Raw genomic sequence first — 20,699 nt, 5'->3', positions numbered from 1 at the left:
CAATGGCTACGAACAGGTGGACGTCTGATTTTCCCTTTATTCAACAGTAATGGATATAGAAATGTTATACGTGAATGAAGTTTTCTAGTAAATAGCGGTTTCAGGTTAGCTCTGGTTAAGAAGTCTGTTATCAATGTGCAACCATAAAAATTTTATATAATTGCGAACTGCTGTTTTTTTAAACATTTTCACCTTTTCGATATTAGTTCTTTTGAATCGATCCCAGATAATAACGGCATAGTATAACCTAGGCAGACTGACAGATTTATACGCGAGAAGACGGATTGTGGAGGCGGATAGTTTCAGTGCCTTGCAAAGGAAAAATAGTTTAACTTCTTTCTCAGCTGTGACTTGGTCGATGTGTTTATTCTATCCAAGATTACTTGTTACTCTGTCACTTCGGCGAGAAAATTGTTCTTTATGCTGTTTAGATAAATGAGGGGAGTTTCTCTCGAGTAATTTTCATTGTTGTTTTTTAAGGAGTGAAAACAATTGCCAATTTTCACACCATGACGCGAATTTGAAACGCTTGATTTAAGTGCGGCTGGTCAGATGTGCTTTTAACCTAGGAATATAGAACACAGTCATATGCGTATATTTTAATTTTAGCTAGGATGTCGTCAACAATAATGTTTATATAGACAAGAAAGAAATTTGGGGTCATAGTACCGAGCCCAATGGGGAAACCTGAGGACACTGAAACTTTAACCAAGCAATGCAGGTCCAGATATAAAAATCGTTGGCGGTCAGTGATTTATGAATAAATACAGTATATTAGGTGAGAGTTTTGAAGTAGCAATTATCATTAATAAAACAGCTCATTTCGAGAAAGAATATTGACAGAATATGAGAAAGAATATTGAGAAAGAATATGAGTGAAATATTGACAATATTTTCAGTATTTTGACCATATTGTCAATATTTTTTTTCAATACCTTTGCTTTCCCCCTGCTATCCCTGGAAACCAGCCCTGCAAGGATGCCAGCCAAGCCTAAACCTAAAAGCGGGTAAAGATCTTCGAAGTGTAATGTAATATGTTTAATCATTTCTCTAGCTTTACCGCAGCAGTGCATCCTTCTTCTTTCTTGGTATATCTCGCTTTAAACTGCGCGTTCTAAGGCATCATGAGCTTGATTCGAACGGAGCTGCTTCTCTAGTGCCGGTAGGGATGGAATATATCTTTTTCTTTATTTTGCCGCCAATATATCAATTGTCACGTTGTAGAGATTCCGTCGGAAACACCTGTGGGGGCGCTGTATTTTGAACCTAAACATAGATAGATAGATAGATAGATAGATAGATAGATAGATAGATAGATAGATAGATAGATAGATAGATAGATAGATAGATAGATAGATAGATAGATAGATAGATAGATAGATAGATAGATAGATAGATAGATAGATAGATAGATAGATAGATAGATAGATAGATAGATAGATAGATAGATAGATAGATAGATAGATAGATAGATAGATAGATAGATAGATAGATAGATAGATAGATAGATAGATAGATAGATAGATAGATAACAGAAAAACACGTGAATTAAGGAGAGCAGTCGGCGCCATCTAACGGGGTACAAGCATAAACTTGCATACCGTTCATAAAAAGCAATAAAAAGCAAAACATGAAAGGCTACGAGATATTCAATTAAAAACATAGCGCCACTGTTAAGTCAAGACTAATAATAAAAAATATATCCTACACCTCTACTTTGTGTAAGAAATTGTATACATATACTAGCTGATAAACGGGCAACAAGAGCCCAAATCAAGGTAGAAAATTTTCGATTTAGTCAGAATACCATCTTCAAGGTCAGATTCCGGAACGTCTACATACGACAAGTATGTTGGAGCGAATATTTGCCTTCATGCGGCAGCGAGCAGAACGCGGTGCATACAAGAACGCCGCCGTTTAAAACCTTCTCGCTCCAGCTTTTCTGGCTAATTTCTGGTATTGTTCTGTAATCTTGGCGACTTTCCGAAAGATTCAGCTTTAGAGTGAAAACTCTGAAATCTGTCTACTTCAGCGCACTGCGACAGGTTAGGGCGAGAAGGAAGGATGACAGCGGTGCCTAACCCAACTACCGGGTAGATATTTTGGCATTCTGATATAATATGTTCCATGGCTTAAATAGCTCTATCACAGCAAGGGCGCCTGTCTTCTTTCTTGGTGTATCTGGATTCATAACTTAGTGTAATGAAGCATGCTGAGCTCACTTCGAAAACAGCTTCTTCTTGAATTATCATGAAATTTTTCTCTCCTGACTTCACTTTTTTTTCTTAGTTATTCATAGCTTGTTTCTTTACCAGCGCCTCCAGCTACGAGACTGGGAGAGCCACTCTCACTTTGCATTTAACGTTCTCTGTTGCAATGTAGCTTACTATACTGGCCAATTTCAATTCCAATTCCTGGTAAGCTTTCCGATTCCTCGTGCGACACCTGCTACGCCACTGCTGGCGCTCAAGACGGTGGCAGCTGGCAGGGCGTCTTTCCTTCTGTGCAGCAGGAGTTGCCAGGCGTGCTGATTCCTGCCAACATATCGCACCCACTTACAGTTACAACATCGTCCGCAGAGATCTGTCGCAACGCGAGATCTTGCTGTTGCTGTCAATGGCAATGGCAACCCGTCGGAGAAACTTTGAAAAAATCATTTGCAGCGTAACTTCGAGGGCACATTGTCCGTCGCGCTGTTTGAGTGCTCCTACATAACCGTTTAAGCAGAGGCTGATATATTTCAAACAGAAACTCAATTACGTGTCTCAAGGGTAAAATGATATGTTCCTACACTAAAGGTTACAAAGTATGGCTAAAATCCTCTATTAGTTATCCTTCTCGAGCCACCCGCCGAAATTGCTGAGGCAGCATTTGAGCAAAATGCTCAAGCATTCCCAGAGTTGTTACGGCGGATCAGGGAGGTAGTCCGCACTCTACATCAATGAAGAACCGGCTCCAAAGCGACAGCGACTGGTGGTACGCCGTTTCCGATGTAGTGTGAGAAACTGAACATTTTTGAGTGCATGTGCTCCGTATTCAGTAATGCATGGGTTATATTGTATCGTCCCTCCTCTCTCTCCCTGTGATCTTTGCTTTCCCCTTTCCCATTCCCCCGGTGTAGGGTAGCCAACCGGACGTTATTCTGGTTAACCTCCCTGCCTTCTTCTTTTCTCTTTCCTTCTCCTCCCTGGTTTTACAGCAAAGGCGCTTACGCGACTACAAGTGCAAAAAAAAACAGAGTATGCCTTGTTCTCACGGTTTTTAAGAACGCTATGTCACTCACGAAGCTTATTCCTTGGGAAAATCAATTTCGTTGAATTACGTGCGTAAGAGGCTAAGGATTTATACGCTATGTCTATATGGCCCCCTTTTTCTATATTCAGTATAAGCACCTCTTACACTATGCTGCCGGTTTGCTCTTGTTTTTATGCCCCTCTTCGAAAACTAAGATGTATCGACTCTTGCAGCTGAATAATCTCCAAGTGCTATTCGAACGGCTGCCGAATCGCCCAGTGACCAGCAAATGAACATTTCGTGGGTTCGAGGTTACCGCTCTTGCTCCACTTGTCCTATAATACACTCCACCAACCAGATTATAATAAAAAAAGATAATCGGGGGTGGGTAGGGGGCTAGAACGATTACAAATGAAAAATCTCGCTGCTCGCCCATTTTCGTGAAGTCGCAATGTTGGTTGCCAAGTGTATCATCTCTTTTTATCTGCTCATTCTATCGCTGGACGATTGCATGCACTGGCTCAACATTGCAATTCTGGGTGTTTAGAGATGGTGTGAAGCACATCAGGCTCGATGGTTATGTTCGTTGCGAAATCTCTGAAACATGTTCAATCCACTCCGAAAGGCATGAATGGCGGCCATTTTAACATTTGCTAATGTATAAAGGACAAGGTTTTTTCAATGTAAATGCGCTCTAGTTGTACTATGTTCCGTTCCGAGTGTTCCCACACTGTTTAGGAAGGAAAAAGAAATAATCAGTCATATAAAATATTGTACGCGCACATTTGAGGTGCCCTCATGTGCAACCTGTGCTGAAAATTTTACAGTATGAGGGAGTTCTCAGGCGGCAAAGCAAGGTGAAAAAAAACAACAAAAGAATAAAGAACGGAACAAACAATTGCAACAAAATTCCCTTCAATATCACTTATATATATATATATATATATATATATATATATATATATATATATATATATATATATATGTGTGTGTATGTATGTATGTATGTATGTATGTATATATATATATATATATATATATAAACATACATATATATACATATATATATATATATATATATATATATATATATATATATATATATATATATATATATATATATATATATATATATATATATATATATATATATATAATGTGTGTCTATATGGTGTCTATATGGTGTCTATATGGTGTCTATATATATATATATATATATATATATATATATATATATATATATATATATATATATATATATGTATGTATATATATGTGATGTTCCGGCGACGAAGAAGAAGACAGAAGAGACAAGAACAGGTGGAGGAAGAGAAAGAAGTGATCAAGATGGACACCTGTAAATAAATGAGTGTATTTTAACTCGTACTTTATATTTGGCGCAGCCGACCATGTGGCTTGAAGAGACGTTGGCAAGAAGAACAGATGGGCAGACGACCGTGAAGACCTACCAGCTTGACGGCGAAGATCCAGTGCTTCTTCAGGAATCAGCGACTTCATCGGAACTGCTTCACATCATCGCCGAGAAGAGTCAACTGAACGAAGCGGCCCTCGTTGAGAAAGGTGTGGTAAGAATCGATGCTTCTATGTCTGAATTTGAGGTTATGTTTCCGGGACATTCAAGGATAGATTCCAAGAACGAGACTGAGCACACGCATAACGCCTTGTTGCAAGCGCTGTTTCAGCAGCAGACCACGCAGTATGAGCAACAGCGACTGATTTTCGAAGCAGTTAGCGACTCACTAAGAGCACAGAAACCACATCAAGAAGAGTTCAAGCCCGATAGTTTCGATGGGGTGTCTAATGCCGCCAACTTGTGGCTCAGATTTTATGAATATGCATGTGCGCAAAACCACTGGACGTCATTGGACGACAAAGTGTGTAACATGCGTCGTTTTTTATCTGGCAATGCCAGAAAATGGTGGGACATGCGAATTGCAAGTCAATGCCGTGATTCATGGCAGAAGTGGAAAGATAGTTTTCTTTCTGCTTTTGAGCGAAATCCGGTTGACAGATGGGACGACGCATTAGCTTTCAGACACAGAGAAGGGACAGTCATGGATTATTTTTTCGAGAAGAGACGTTTACTCTACATTGCCGACCCTAATCTACCGGACTCTGCAATCCTTCCCCTGATAATTCAAGGCATGACTAACGAATCGCAAAGAGAGGTTTGTGTACACCGTCCAACCTCCACGGATGACTTACTTGCTTGCCTTAAGTATGTGTCCAGTGATTTTCTGATTCACAGTCCCATCAAAAGGCATAGTACTCTACCACTGAGCATTGACGCACATGGCGAAGCGGTAGAATATTTTAATACCGAGTCCGACCAATGTGACACGATGGAAAATGTATACCTTCTGAAGTCAAATCTCCTATTTGTTAAAATGATGGTAAATGGAAAAAGTCTGGACTCCCTGGTTGATACTGGAGCATCTGTAAGCCTGGTAAATCAGGAAATCATCCAACCGAGCAAGGTGTATGAAGGAAGAATAGTTAGTGTTCAAAGCTATGATGGAAAAACTAGAAGGTTGCAACACTGGGCAGAAGTAGAGGTTGAATTTGGTGGACATCACCTAAAAGTAGATGCCCTTGTCATGCAGGGTGTTGATTTCCTGTTTCTTTTATCTCGGCCTGATATGAAGCGATTGAAGATGAATATTTCTTGGAGAGACGAAGTGACTATTGACGGATCATTTAAGCCTAACTTGCGTGGAATTGAAAATTCCCATCGAAGAGTTAGAAATGCTGATGAGATACTGACAAATTTTCCCGAACTTATTTGTGTTGAGACGTACCCGCCAGCAGCAGATGTCTTCGAGGTACCGTTTAAGCTTCGTGACGTCACAGTAGTGCGTAAAAAGCCGTACAGTCTTTCCCTCGAGAAAAAGACCTGGCTAAAGGCCGAACTGCAGCAAATGCTAAATGCCGGTATTATAAGGCCATCAACATCCACTTTCGCGTCACCAGTCACTATAGTACCGAAAGACGATGGCTCATTTCGCCTTTGCACAGATTACCGGCAGATCAACGGCCAGACTGATTTGTTTCCTTTTCCCATGCCCCGAATAGACGAGATCATCAATGAAACTGGTGGATCAAATGTTTTCTCTCGGATCGACCTCTGTAAAGGATACTGGCAGGTGCCACTACAAGAAGATTACAAGCAGTACACTGCTTTTGTAACACCTTTCGATGTGTACGAGTACAACCGCTTACCATTCGGTTGGAAGAATTCTGGAGCTTGGTTTCAGAAAATGATGAATGGCATTCTTGATGAGTTCCTGGGAAAGTTTTGTAACGTATACATTGACGACATCATCATATACTCACGTACAAGAGAAGAACATGAAAAACACCTCTCGTGCGTGTTAGAAGCCCTCAGCAAGTCAAAGTTAAAGATTAACAAGAACAAGAGTGAATTTTTTCAGACAAATGTTGTCTTTCTAGGAAGAGTTTTTGACGGCAAGACTAAAACAACCAAAGAGGAGTCTATACAAAGGATGAAGAAGCTCGTCAAGCCATATGACCTACACTCATTCCGTGTTTTCCTCGGACTCGCCGGTCATTTTCGTGCGTTCATTAAGGATTACGCTGCAAAGACAAGATGCCTCACCAAGCTGACGCAAAAGGATGTGCCATTTATCTGGAGTGAAGAGTGCGAGAAAGCGTACGAATACCTTGTTGAAGCTATATCGTCGGATCCTGTGCTTGTGCTACCTGACTTCAACAAGCCTTTCGAGCTGTGTACGGACGCTTCACAATATGGTACAGGGGCCGTTCTATATCAACGAGACACAAAGGAACAGCAAGGACGCCAGCTCAAGGTGATTGGCTATTATTCTTCTACATTCTCAAAAGCTCAAGAACATTATACGACCACAGAAAAAGAGGCTCTGGCTGTTGTGATGGCACTCCGGTACTTCAGAAGCTACATAGAGGGTCGTCATTTCCGGCTTTTCACTGACAACCGAGCGTTAACCTACCTCTTGGGATTAACCCAGCCCAAGGGCAGAGTGGCACGTTGGATCAGTGAAATACAACAGTTCACTTTCGATGTAAGCCATCGACCTGGGGATAAGCTTCCTGACGCAGATGCTCTTTCCAGGCTTCACATCACAGAAGTGAGAACATCTGATCATGAACATGTTTGCAGCTTGTGGGAAGGCACCGAAGACCTGACTTGCAATAATGGCAAATTTTGTGTGCCAGGAACTTTGGTGAAAAAGGTTTTGAAGCTGTACCATGACAGCCCAGAGTCAGGAGGGCATGATGGATTCTGGAAAACTTATTGGAAGATAAAAAGTCGATTCATCTGGAAAAATATGAAGGAAGATATCAAGAACTACGTGCAAACATGTCACCAGTGCCAAATTAACAAGGCAAAGTATCGTCCAAGAGGGAATCAAATGGTCATCGCTAATCATTCCCAAGTCCCATTTGAAGTAATTCATCTAGATTTTGCCGAACTAAAAAAGCGAGGAGAGGGAGTCAGTAAGACTCAGGCATTCCTTGTCGCAATAGATGAATGCACACGCATGGCAGCTGCAAAGCCAGGAAAAGAAGACGCCAATTCTGTTTTGACGTTACTGGAGCGGAATATGTTCAAGAACACCAAGGTAGTGGTCTCTGACAATGGGCCAGCTTTCCGCAGTAAGAAGCTTCAAGAATGGGCCCGTGATAGAGGAATTGCCCTGAGATTTGCCACACCCTACCATCCAGAAGGAAACGGCCTAGCTGAGAGGCTCATTCGGGATTTGAAAACGTTCATCGCAATTTACCATGATTTCCATGGAGGATGGAAGTGTGCCTTGGAAGCAGCAGTCAGGCACCACAATCATTCTCATACCATGGGATTAGGATGCACGCCTAACTTTGCTGCATCAGGCGAAGCAACTTGGCTACCGGCCGACTACGACCTTGGAATCGTTGGGAAAGTAGATCTGCAGGAAAGGCGCAAGACGGAAGAGGAGCTCGCACGCTACAGATCAACAATGAAGAGGCACTTCGATCTGCGACATAGCCCAAAGATGCCTGTAATAGAGCCTGGAGATACAGTTTTAGTCCGGAGGAGTTTAGATGGACCGAAGTCCAAATTTTCTGGGCCCTAAACAGTGATAAAGACCGTCAAGCAACAAGGAATCTTGAAATCGCTACACTATTTGGGACCGGAAGGAAAAACTGAAATAGCAACTGTGGGAAATGTCATACCCTATCATCCCAGGAGGGATGAAAACCGAAGTCCGGGAGGATGTGATGTTCCGGCGAAGAAGAAGAAGACAGAAGAGACAAGAACAGATGGAGGAAGAGAAAGAAGTGATCAAGATGGACACCTGTAAATAAATGAGTGTATTTTAACTCGTACTTTATAATATATATACATATATATATATATATATATATATATATATATATATATATATATATATATATATTTATTTATTTATTTTCAATACTGCTGCTCTCCTTCGAGAGCGTGGCAGTTGGGCAGTACAATAATTCAGTTGTACAATGCAACGAAATCAAAGTATAGATTATACAAAAAGTAAGAAAACGACATAAGCAGTGCAAGTTATACATAGTACTATACAAGTAAACCATGATAAGATTAAACGTAACAGTAAATAATAAAAAAGATGTAAAAGAGCAAAATGCTTTATAACAAAAGCACAGATATTACTAAGGGCTAGTAATAAAACAGAAATAGCTAGAATAAACTACGAGTGTTAGGGAATCATTATGGCAAACGAATAAGCTGTCGAAAATTAGAGTGTTTATTAAATTTCCTAACGAATAAAGCAATCTGTGCCGGTGTCCCTGCATGCATAATAGGTACTGTTATTCACACACAGTTTTTTCTATTTGTGAGATAAATTCGGAAAATGATTCAATGTTGGTGATAGCAGGATGAAGTTGGTTCCATTCTGCTATCGCGAGCGGAAAAAAAGAATACTTAAATGTGTCATTTTTGCATGTGTATTCTGTCAATGTGTGCGCATGCTTGTTACGTGTAGCTCGAGTTTCGGAGAATGAAATGTATCGGGAGGTATCTATTCTGTAGTTATTTTTTAGTAGTTGAAACAAGAATTTTAAGCGAGCGTGTTTCGCTCTTGTGGATAGCGTTCGCAAACCAGACTGGGTTAAAAGATGTGTTGGCGAGTCTGTACGTCTATATTTGTTATGGATGAACCTCACAGCTTTCCTTTGTATTGATTCTAGCTTACTTATGTTAGTCTGTGTATGCGGAAACCAGACTGTGTTAGCGTATTCGAGAACAGGCCTTACAAATGATGTGTAGGCTAGCAGCTTCGTTGACTTGGTTGCGAGCGCCAGGCTTCTTTTTAAGAAGAATAGTTTGCGCAGCGCCTTTGAGGTTATATTACTGATATGGTTGTCCCATTTGAGCTCCGAGGTTAATGTAACGCCTAGATATTTGTGTTCTACAACTTTGTTAAGTGGAGTGCCATTAATTGTGTAAACAAAAATTGATGACACCGTTTTCCTGGTTACAGACATGATCGCGGACTTTTGTGTGTTTATTTGCATCTGCCATTTGGAGCACCAATCAGCTATGTCAGCTAGAGAATCATTTAATTTAATATGATCATTGTAATTGTTAATTTCTCTGTATATGACGCAGTCGTCTGCGAATAGCTTTATATTGCAATTGATGTTAGCTGTGATATCGTTAATATAGAGTAAGAAAAGCAATGGTCCAAGCACAGACCCTTGGGGGACTCCGGATGTTACTGCGACTGTGTTAGAAAGAGTTTTTTCGTAAACCACAAATTGCGAGCGGTTACTTAAGAAACCTTTTATCCAAGCAGAAAGTTCTCCTATACCAAAAACCTTTTCAACTTTAGCTATTAATTTGCTGTGACATACACAGTCGAAAGCCTTGGACAAATCGAGTAGTATCAAGTCAGTTTGACCGCGGCTATTAACTGTAATAGCAAGATCGTGGACTAGTTCCGTTAGTTGGGTTACTGTCGATAGACCACTGCGAAAACCGTGTTGGTTGGGTGAGAAAAAATTAATGCGTTCTAGGAATACGTTCATGTGCTTTAAGATTATGTGTTCTAGAAGTTTACATGACGTGCTCGTTAGTGAAATGGGTCTGAAATTTGAAGGTAATGTTGTGTCACCTCCCTTGTGGATCGGGATTACCTTTGCAATTTTCCAATCATGAGGTAGTTGCGAAGTCTTAAGTGATTTCCGGAAGACTAGGCCAAGATATTTACTGCACCACTCTGCATATCTTTTGAGGAAAGTATTGGGTACGTCGTCGGGGCCACTACCTTTCTTGGGGTCAAGTTTAAGCAGTAGATTGAAAATACCGGCATCCGTAATATCTAATTTATCGATTTTCGCGTGATGTTGCGTTGCAAATGGGGGAATAATGTTATCATCTGTAGTGAACACTGACCGAAAAAAATCGTTATATGCGTTAGCCTTAGCAGTTTTTTCTTCGGGAAGAGAATGTGATGTAGCATTTTTATTAGTACGAAAGTAATTCCAGAACCTCTGAGGGTTATTAACAAGAAAATTAGGTAGTGTTACATCAAAGTAGTGTTGTTTAGCACGTTTAGCTTTAAGCTTGAATTCAGCGATGGCAACCGGTAATTTCTGAATTCTGTATTCTGCACAACCTTTTGTTTTTATTGCCCTACGTAACCTTTTCAAACGTCGTTTTGCTTGAATAACTTCTCGCGTGATCCATGGATTATTTTTTGGAGGACGCTTTGTTTTTGTAGGAACGTAGTGAGTGATGCAGTAAAGTACAACCGATTTGAAGTGAAACCAAAGGGAATTTACATCTACTGAAGCATCGGAGCCAATTTCTGAAAAATGCTGGAATTCATGAGCGAGGTGCATTAGTATGCTGTTATCGTCAGCGTTTTCGAAGTCTGTTACTATAGATACAGAAGAATGAGTGGTTATGCTGCCACCAAGAGGCACGATGCACACTGGTACGTCGTGGTCTGATATACCATGAACTACATCAGTTTTTATGCGATTTATGTCGAAGTGGTTACTGAAAAAGATTAGATCTAGTATGTTCCGAGTATTTCCCTGTGAGCGGGTGGGGCATGAAACGATCTGATGAAGATTGAAGGTTAGCATGAGGTCAAGCAATGCATCCGAAGCTGATGATGAGTAGCACATACTATTCCAGTTAATGTCTGGCAGATTAAAGTCGCCCAAGAGGACAACGCGGGAACCAAACACGTGGCGTTCTATGTAATCATGAATGACACTGATAGAAGCATCATCAGAGTTTGGGCTCCGATAAACACAACCTATGAATATGTTTGTGCCGTCACAAAGAAGTTTACAAAAAATGGCCTCAGCGCCTTGTACCTCTGGAAGGGCTATAAAGGAAAGGCCCTTTTTTATCAATAACGCCACTCCACCACCACGTGTGGGGCGGTCCTTCCGGATCACAGAATAGTTGGGCGGTGCGAACTCGTGATCAAAAATATCAGGTGTGAGCCATGTTTCAGTTATGGCTGCTAGGTCAGGTTCATGATCAATTATCAGATTTTCAAGTGCTTCCGTCTTGTTGATGACGCTTCTTGCGTTCACCGTGAGGAGTGTTAGTTCGCTAATTTTGCAGTGCGACGAGTAGTAGCTCCCTTTTTTGCTTGGTCGCTGGACGCACTCACCGCCTTTGATGTACCTGCAGTAGCTACTTCTACGCGTTTTTCATTAAGTGGTACCTTGTCCTCTTTCTCATTGCTCCAAACATATGCTCGATTATTTATATATAGCTTATCAAAGACAAGGGAAACTTTCTCATTTCTTTGTCGGTTTGTTTTCGCACTGTTCCAAAGTTTCCTACGAGTATCGCGTACGCGTTTCGAAAAGTCTTCTGCAATGGATAGGCCTGTACCTTTAAGTTTGTATCCCCGTTTTAGTATTGAAGATTTGTCTCTCGAGTCAAGTAGCTTAAGAATTACAGGCCTAACCTTGTTCGGCGCTCCTCTACCAATTCGGTGTATACGTTCGATTGCTACTTGTTTTAATTCTAGAGTATCTACAATAATGTTTTTGTTCACCGCACTTTCAAGTATCAAGGGTGTCTCTCCCTCTACCTCCGGTAAGCCATATATTAACAGGTTATTTCGCCTGCTACGATTCTCTAGATCGTCGATTTTTTCTTGCATGTCTTTGATAAGAATATTCATGTTTGCTATTTGTTCTTGACAAGAGTCGACCTTTTCTTCTAGTTTTGTTAGTTGGTCTAATTTCTTGTCCATTTTAGCCAGGCGACTTTCCTTAATCTCTTTTATATCCGCAGCTATTTCCTTTAATTGTTGGCTGATATCAGGGCCTGGATTCGTCTCAATGTCTCCGCCAAGCAATAAGAGTTCATGTACATGCATCGCATGCTCAATCACAACAGCACAAAGCCGTGGGCACGGCAGCACAAGCAAAAAGGGGTCATTTGAGCGGATACACTTTCCATATCGCCTCCTCACCTGTAGGATGAAGATAAGCGGATTGTTAGCTGACCGCATTCCGTGAGTGCCACCGTGCCCAATGGCTCGGCCTTGCTTGAGGTGGTCTTTTATAGCTGGGTTGAGTGGTGGCGCTGGGCACAGGTCATGCGCACAGCCCATGCTCCCAGCGTCCGCGCAGGTGGATGAGTGATGCAGCACGGGGTCCCATGACTTGAGCGACACGGAATCTCGTTGTAGGTTGATAGCGGTGGCATTCCCGACGCATGTTGTTCCGGCTTGTCCTGGTGGCTCGAAACTCGGACCAGCATAGAGCAGCAGTCCGGGCACAAGCTGTAGGATGAAGATAAGCGGATTGTTAGCTGACCGCATTCCGTGAGTGCCACCGTGCCCAATGGGCACGGTGGCACTCACGGAATGCGGTCATATATATACGGAACTCACTCACTCACGGAACTCACTCATATATATATATATACAGTGGACTCTCGTTAAACGGAACCTCAAGGGACCGGGAAAACATGTTCCGTTTATCAGGAGTTTCGTTTAGAGAGAGAATGTTCAAGATTTCGCAATCCGTTCAAGATTTCGCAATCCGTTCCGGACTGCTTGGTCCCGGCGAGGCAGGCGTGCGCGCAATTGGCAGTCTCCGCTGAAGCGGATCTCAGATGCAAAATCTAGGTATTAAAGAGGACGGTACGCTATGGGCACAAACTTTATTGCACAAAAGCGGTAAGCAATGAACTTTTTTTCAGAGCACTACTAAAATTTAAAAAAAAAATCTCAGTAGTCCACTTATTCCGCGGAGATCAGTGGGAACTGCGATTTATTGGCTTGTTAAAAAGGACTTTATGTTTGCTTGTTTGAGCTCTCGCAACCGTTTTCTTTGAATGGCACCACTCATACTAGACAGGCTGCTCAAAAACAGTTCAGAACCTTCTTCTCGTTGGAAGAAACTCTTCAGCATTTGGACTGCCGGTTCCGCCTGCGCAGGTGTCACCACAGGATCAGAGTCGGCAGTCTCGTGTTCGACTTCTTCATAGTCGTCTTCGCTTTCATCGGGGGGGACAGACATCAGCTACAATGCTGATGTCTGCTACAACACTTGGCGACGAAATGTCGCAGACGACGCTAAACAGAGGATGTAAGGCTGAAGCCTAACAACAGCAAGCGCACCGTGACAGAGAGCAAGCGATGCGGTTACAGTGTGCGAGAAAGAAGGGGAGACAGTGATGCGTACCACGATGGGGCTCTGCCTGAACGTCAAGTTGTGGTTTCGAGTCTATTTTCGGTTCCGTTTATGCGGTGGTCTGAAAATTCGAGTTCCGATTAACGGGATTTTTTTTACATTGCCTTAATACAAAACCAACCAACTGCGAGGCGTTTGTTCCGTTTAAGCGTTGATTCCGTTTAACCGATTTCCGTTTATCGAGATTCTACTGTATATATATATATATATATATATATATATATATATACGCAGCAAAGAGACGACGAATTTTTGGAAGTCTTCTTTTACTTAACGTTTTCGGCTGGTGGACCAGCCTGCGTCAGAGTACAGTAACGCATGTACAACACATACACAGCTTTAAAGGCACCGTATCACGAGCAGAGGGCGCGCTATCTACACTGACTAGACCATACACTGCGCATCATAAATCATTATCATTGCACATTATAAATGATTATCGATGACACGCATTTTGGAATATAAAAAAATGAAGTGCAATACATACAAACATGGCTCTCAAATAAGTGCCAGCGGTTACAATGGTTATGTGTAGTGAAAACAAAATGACTTACACATGCAGATACAAAGGCGTGATGTTTAGCACATGGCATCTCTAAGTGCAACCTTGAATTATCTAAAAATTGATATGTTAACGTACAACTTCGAGCCACAGCGACATACGTAAAAAAGCCACATGTAAAATAGGAGACAGAAAAGAGCGCTGAAATCATGTGTGCACACTGTGTGGGAAGTGTATATTTGTGCTCAATCTAAAGTTAGACAGGTTATTTTTCCTTTGTTTTCATTTATTCCAGACGAGACAGTGTTAAATTTGTGAATCAGGTAAGATTCGCGAAGCTCGCGGTCATGGTTGGTGCGGAATCCAGATTCGAGTATTGTTACTTTGAGATTATTAAATGAGTGGCCCGGCATGTTAACATGTTTCGAGAGTGGTAGATTTGGTTGGGATTTGGCATGTGACCTGTGGTTGTTAAAACGGATCCTGAAAGGTGTTTCAGTCTGGCCTATGTATTGCATGTGGCAAGTGCCGCACTCGAGCAAGTAAACTACGTTATATGAATCACAGTTGAAACTGCCTTTAATAGTGAACATGAATTGGCTGGCTGTACTGGTGGCAGTCAATGTAGGCGTTATATGAGCGCAGACTTTGCAACGTGGTTTATTGCAGCGGCTGCAACCGGTCGGGTTAGAAGTGGCGATTTTTGAGGACGTTAGTATGTCACCTATGTTTTTTGAACGTCTATACACGACACGAGGTGGCTCAGGAAAAATGGCTTTTAACCTGTCGCTTTGGGTAAGAATGTTATAGTGTTTGCGGAGTATGCCTGAGACCTTAGGGTTAGATGCGGAATGTGTGAGTATCAAATTAGCCGACTGGGAGCCACTGGGCTTGTTTCTGCCTTTAAGAAAGTCCATCCGGTCATATCCTGCCGCTCGGTGTATCGCGTCATCGATCATCTTCTCTGGATATTTACGGTTGAGAAGTTTCTTTTTGAGTTCCTGGCAACAAGAATTAAAATCGCCTTCTTCGGAACATATTCGCTTAAAGCGCTGTGCCTGGCTATATGGAATCGCAGTCTTACAATGACGCACGTGGCTGCTTTCAAAATGAAGAAATTGATGATTATCAGTTGGCTTTTTGTAGAGTTTTGTGATTAGGCGTCCATCGGCAATGGTAATCGTGACGTCAAGGAAGTCTACAGATGACGGTGAGTAATGATGTGTGAATTTGATAGCGGGGTGTGCCTGGTTGAATGACGCAATGAAGTTTAGGAGTTCCGTTTCGCTATGCGTCCAAATACAAAATATATCGTCGATGTAGCGCTTAAAGTAGATCGGTTTTAGTCGTACACTATTAAGGAACGCGTCTTCGAGCACTCCCATAAAAACGTTCGCATAGTTGGGGCCTATTTTAGTTCCCATCGATGTTCCACTAATTTGTACATAATGAGAATTATCAAATTCGAAGTTGTTAAACTCGAGAACCAACTTAAGCAGAACCTCGAGGGTTGAGCTATCAATCGGGCTATTACATCGGAGGTGTTCATAGGATTTCAAGACAGCCTGAATGCCATCCCTATGGGGAATATTCGTGTAGAGGGAAGTGACATCCATCGTTACCAGAAGCGAGCCTTCGGGAACGGTTAGATCTATTATGTCATTAAGAAAAGCATTAGTATCCTTAATGAAAATGGAAGTATCCGAAGACTGCCACCGAAACAGCGGTCATCGGCGATTCACAACTAAAGTACGTATACCAGTACTTTAATCCACATCAGATGGGTACGCCTGCGTTCATAACGCAATCTGGCGCGCGTGTCGAGGACGTGCGCTCCCTGCTAGACTTCGTACCTGACACCGCAAGGACTCTTGTACTGCATGTCGGTACCAACGACCTTTCCTGTTCGAGTGCCGCAACAGTGTTCCAGAAATACCGCACGTTAATTGACCACATCCGGACGGAACTACCGAAAGTATCTCGAATCTACGTAAGCCTGATTTTGCCAAGAAGCCTAAATCGCCGATACGGCGGTAAAAATTTAGGCTTTGTACGACGATGCAATGCGGAAGCGTGCAGGTTCAACAGGATGCTTCGCGGCCTGTGTCATCGATCAAAAACAGTATTTTTCATCGACCACGGTTTTCAATGGTTATCCCCCCACCGAGTGCTTGCTGCCGATGGGCTACATCCCAGCTTCGAGGGCGTTAGCCTGATAGCAAGCCACATCCGTCATCTTTGCGCCAAGAGTCTTCTGGGTGCCTCGTCGTTCTGGTGCGACCACGCGTCAAAAGAGTCTACACAGCCACCTGCACAAACCCCGATGTCAAGGGACAGAGCGCCATCCCGCGTTCCGTGCTGCAAGTCTCCAAATAACCCAGCCCCGAGTGACCAGTGACTACAAGACTCCTTTGGTAATTCAACTTTAAGTACTGTTTCCGTATCTTTTCTGAAGTGCCGGAAGGTGACTGAAAAACGCATTCGTGCGGAACTTCATGTGTCCACCCTTAGAGAGTATGTTAATACTTCAATAATCCCTAGGGGCCTTCGAATTCGTGTAAACCCAGCCACCTCTGAACTATCGACCGTAAACAAGCATAAGTGGCAAGATGTACTGACTAATGCTTCACTCCGGCTAGTCCGTATTATCTTAAATCACTATGAATCATCGGCAAGTTCACTTTTAAATGCAGAAAAAACCTTGGTAGGCCAACTTGCCCCGCATGAAGTACATTTGCTGAACGATTACGAAGAAAGAAAGGTGAACGCGGTAAACAAAATAAAAAGGCGGAAACTGTTACGGGACAATGTCCCGGCGATAACATATTTTACCAAACAAACGTGTTCGGCAACTTCTGTAATCCCAGTTGCTAAAGCATTGCCAGAGACAACCGACCCGGGCACTACCATAGTTAACCTTTCCCATGTTGCGCTTCTGCCTACGGAAGAAAGGGTTCTTTCAAAGGGCCTCAATTTCTGTCCAGCCACCGGGGGCTTCGACGAATTCCAGTTAATGAAAGACATTGAAAACTTCTCCCGAAACTTAAGACTCAAAGAATATTTTCATGGCCGCGCTAGCAGCAAACAGGACCACCCAGTTATACCGTCCGCGACACACTGGACGCCTGCCTCACAACGGGACAAATGCCTAGACCTATACATCAAAGCTGTTTCTCGCGACGTGCTCGACACCTACAAGACACGCGCCCCATTCCAGAGAAATCTTTCCACTAGCGAATCCGATGCTCTTAGAAGCCTAAGCACACGCGACGATATTGTCATTAAACCGGCGGACAAGGGTGGCTCGGTCGTGATAATGACAAAAGAAAATTACAAAAAAGAAGTCGTAAGACAGTTATCTGACGGCACATTTTATAAAGAACTTCCCTGTGATCCTACCGACGAATTCCTTTCCATCATTAAGGAGACCATAAAAGCATTGGTGAAGAAGCAGAAGATCGACGATAAAACAGCACGCTCCTTGATTCCACTTAGTCCAATAGCCGGGCGCTTTTACCTGCTGCCCAAGATACATAAACCAGCTAATCCAGGCCGTCCCATTGTATCCGGCATCAGAACAGTCACAGAATACATCTCCCGTTACGTCGACAGTCTAATCAAATTCATTCCAGCCACATTTTCTTCTTTCATTAAGGATACTAATGCTTTTCTTAATGACATAATAGATCTAACCGTTCCCGAAGGCTCGCTTCTGGTAACGATGGATGTCACTTCCCTCTACACGAATATTCCCCATAGGGATGGCATTCAGGCTGTCTTGAAATCATATGAACACCTCCAATGTAATAGCCCGATTGATAGCTCAACCCTCGAGGTTCTGCTTAAGTTGGTTCTCGAGTTTAACAACTTCGAATTTGATAATTCTCATTATGTACAAATTAGTGGAACATCGATGGGAACTAAAATAGGCCCCAACTATGCGAACGTTTTTATGGGGGTGCTCGAAGACGCGTTCCTTAATAGTGTACGACTAAAACCGACCTACTTTAAGCGCTACATCGACGATATACTTTGTATTTGGACGCATAGCGAAACGGATCTCCTAAACTTCATTGCGTCATTCAACCAGGCACACCCCGCTATCAAATTCACACATCATTACTCACCGTCATCTGTAGACTTCCTTGACGTCACGATTACCATTGCCGATGGACGCCTAATCACAAAACTCTACAAAAAGCCAACTGATAATCATCAATTTCTTCATTTTGAAAGCAGCCACGTGCGTCATTGTAAGACTGCGATTCCATATAGCCAGGCACAACGCTTTAAGCGCATATGTTCCGAAGAAGGCGATTTTAATTCTTGTTGCCAGGAACTCAAAAAGAAACTTCTCAACCGTAAATATCCAGAGAAGATGATCGATGACGCGATACACCGAGCGGCAGGATATGACCGGATGGACTTTCTTAAAGGCAGAAACAAGCCCAGTGGCTCCCAGTCGGCTAATTTGATACTCACACATTCCGCATCTAACCCTAAGGTCTCAGGCATACTCCGCAAACACTATAACATTCTTACCCAAAGCGACAGGTTAAAAGCCATTTTTCCTGAGCCACCTCGTGTCGTGTATAGACGTTCAAAAAACATCGGTGACATACTAACGTCCTCAAAAATCGCCACTTCTAACCCGACCGCTTGCAGCCGCTGCAATAAACCACGTTGCAAAGTCTGCGCTCATATAACGCCTACATTGACTGCCACCAGTACAGCCAGCCAATTCATGTTCACTATTAAAGGCAGTTTCAACTGTGATTCATATAACGTAGTTTACTTGCTCGAGTGCGGCACTTGCCACATGCAATACATAGGCCAGACTGAAACACCTTTCAGGATCCGTTTTAACAACCACAGGTCACATGCCAAATCCCAACCAAATCTACCACTCTCGAAACATGTTAACATGCCGGGCCACTCATTTAATAATCTCAAAGTAACAATACTCGAATCTGGATTCCGCACCAACCATGACCGCGAGCTTCGCGAATCTTACCTGATTCACAAATTTAACACTGTCTCGTCTGGAATAAATGAAAACAAAGGAAAACTAACCTGTCTAACTTTAGATTGAGCACAAATATACACTTCCCACACAGTGTGCACACATGATTTCAGCGCTCTTTTCTGTCTCCTATTTTACATGTGGCTTTTTTACGTATGTCGCTGTGGCTCGAAGTTGTACGTTAACATATCAATTTTTAGATAATTCAAGGTTGCACTTAGAGATGCCATGTGCTAAACATCACGCCTTTGTATCTGCATGTGTAAGTCATTTTGTTTTCACTACACATAACCATTGTAACCGCTGGCACTTATTTGAGAGCCATGTTTGTATGTATTGCATTTCATTTTTTTATATTCCAAAATGCGTGTCATCGATAATCATTTATAATGTGCAATGATAATGATTTATGATGCGCAGTGTATGGTCTAGTCAGTGTAGATAGCGCGCCCTCTGCTCGTGATACGGTGCCTTTAAAGCTGTGTATGTGTTGTACATGCGTGACTGTACTCTGACGAAGGCTGGTCCACCAGCCGAAAACGTTAAGTAAAAGAAGACTTCCAAAAAGTTCGTCGTCTCTTTCCTGCGTATGTTGCGTCGGGTCCTGCGTGCTGAACTTTGAAGAAAACCCATATATATACATATATATATATATATATATATATATATATATATATATATATATATATATATATATATATATATATATATATATATCACATACTTTCCATGGTACCACTTACGACGCCTTCTGCCAATTACTGCAGCGGTGCTTGTTTTTTTTTTTGCTTTTTGTGCGGGAGAACTTTCTCCTAGTGTGATCACGTACGCAGCTGGCGCGCTGCTCCCTAATTCAAGTAAATCGCGTCATGCTATTCACAAAGACGGCTTCTGGATCTGCTTTGCTTCTTGATTCTCAATGTTGTTGTTTTGTTGCCATATTGAAAACAAGCGCGGGTACTCGCGAGCTTTGTGGTAAATTTGGCAAGCTCACAGAGCACCGTAAAAGGGCTGCTGTTACGCATCTATTATTAAATATTACTAAATGCTTCCTTCTGCAAACCTGGCAATGCTGCTTAGCTCTACAGGACGTATTGAGCATACCAAACGGAAATTTGAGTAACGAAAGAGAGGCAGCGAATAGTACTTCTCTTCATTAGTTTTATCACAAGTTGGGATCCAAAAACACTTAAAACAAGCGCTCGCAGT

At 42.3% G+C, this 20,699-nt stretch overlaps 1 pseudogene; it reads right to left on the bottom strand.

Annotated features, from left to right (window-relative positions):
- Positions 1-13,088, bottom strand: part of LOC139047087 (uncharacterized) — a 32,663-nt pseudogene extending 19,575 nt beyond the window's left edge.
- Between the last annotated feature and the right edge of the window lie 7,611 nt (positions 13,089-20,699).

This window comes from Dermacentor albipictus, chromosome 6 (assembly GCF_038994185.2).
Source record: "Dermacentor albipictus isolate Rhodes 1998 colony chromosome 6, USDA_Dalb.pri_finalv2, whole genome shotgun sequence".
NCBI lineage: Eukaryota > Metazoa > Arthropoda > Arachnida > Ixodida > Ixodidae > Dermacentor > Dermacentor albipictus.
The sequence above is the reverse complement of the archived record's forward strand: the minus strand, read 5'-3'. Positions and strand labels throughout refer to the sequence as shown.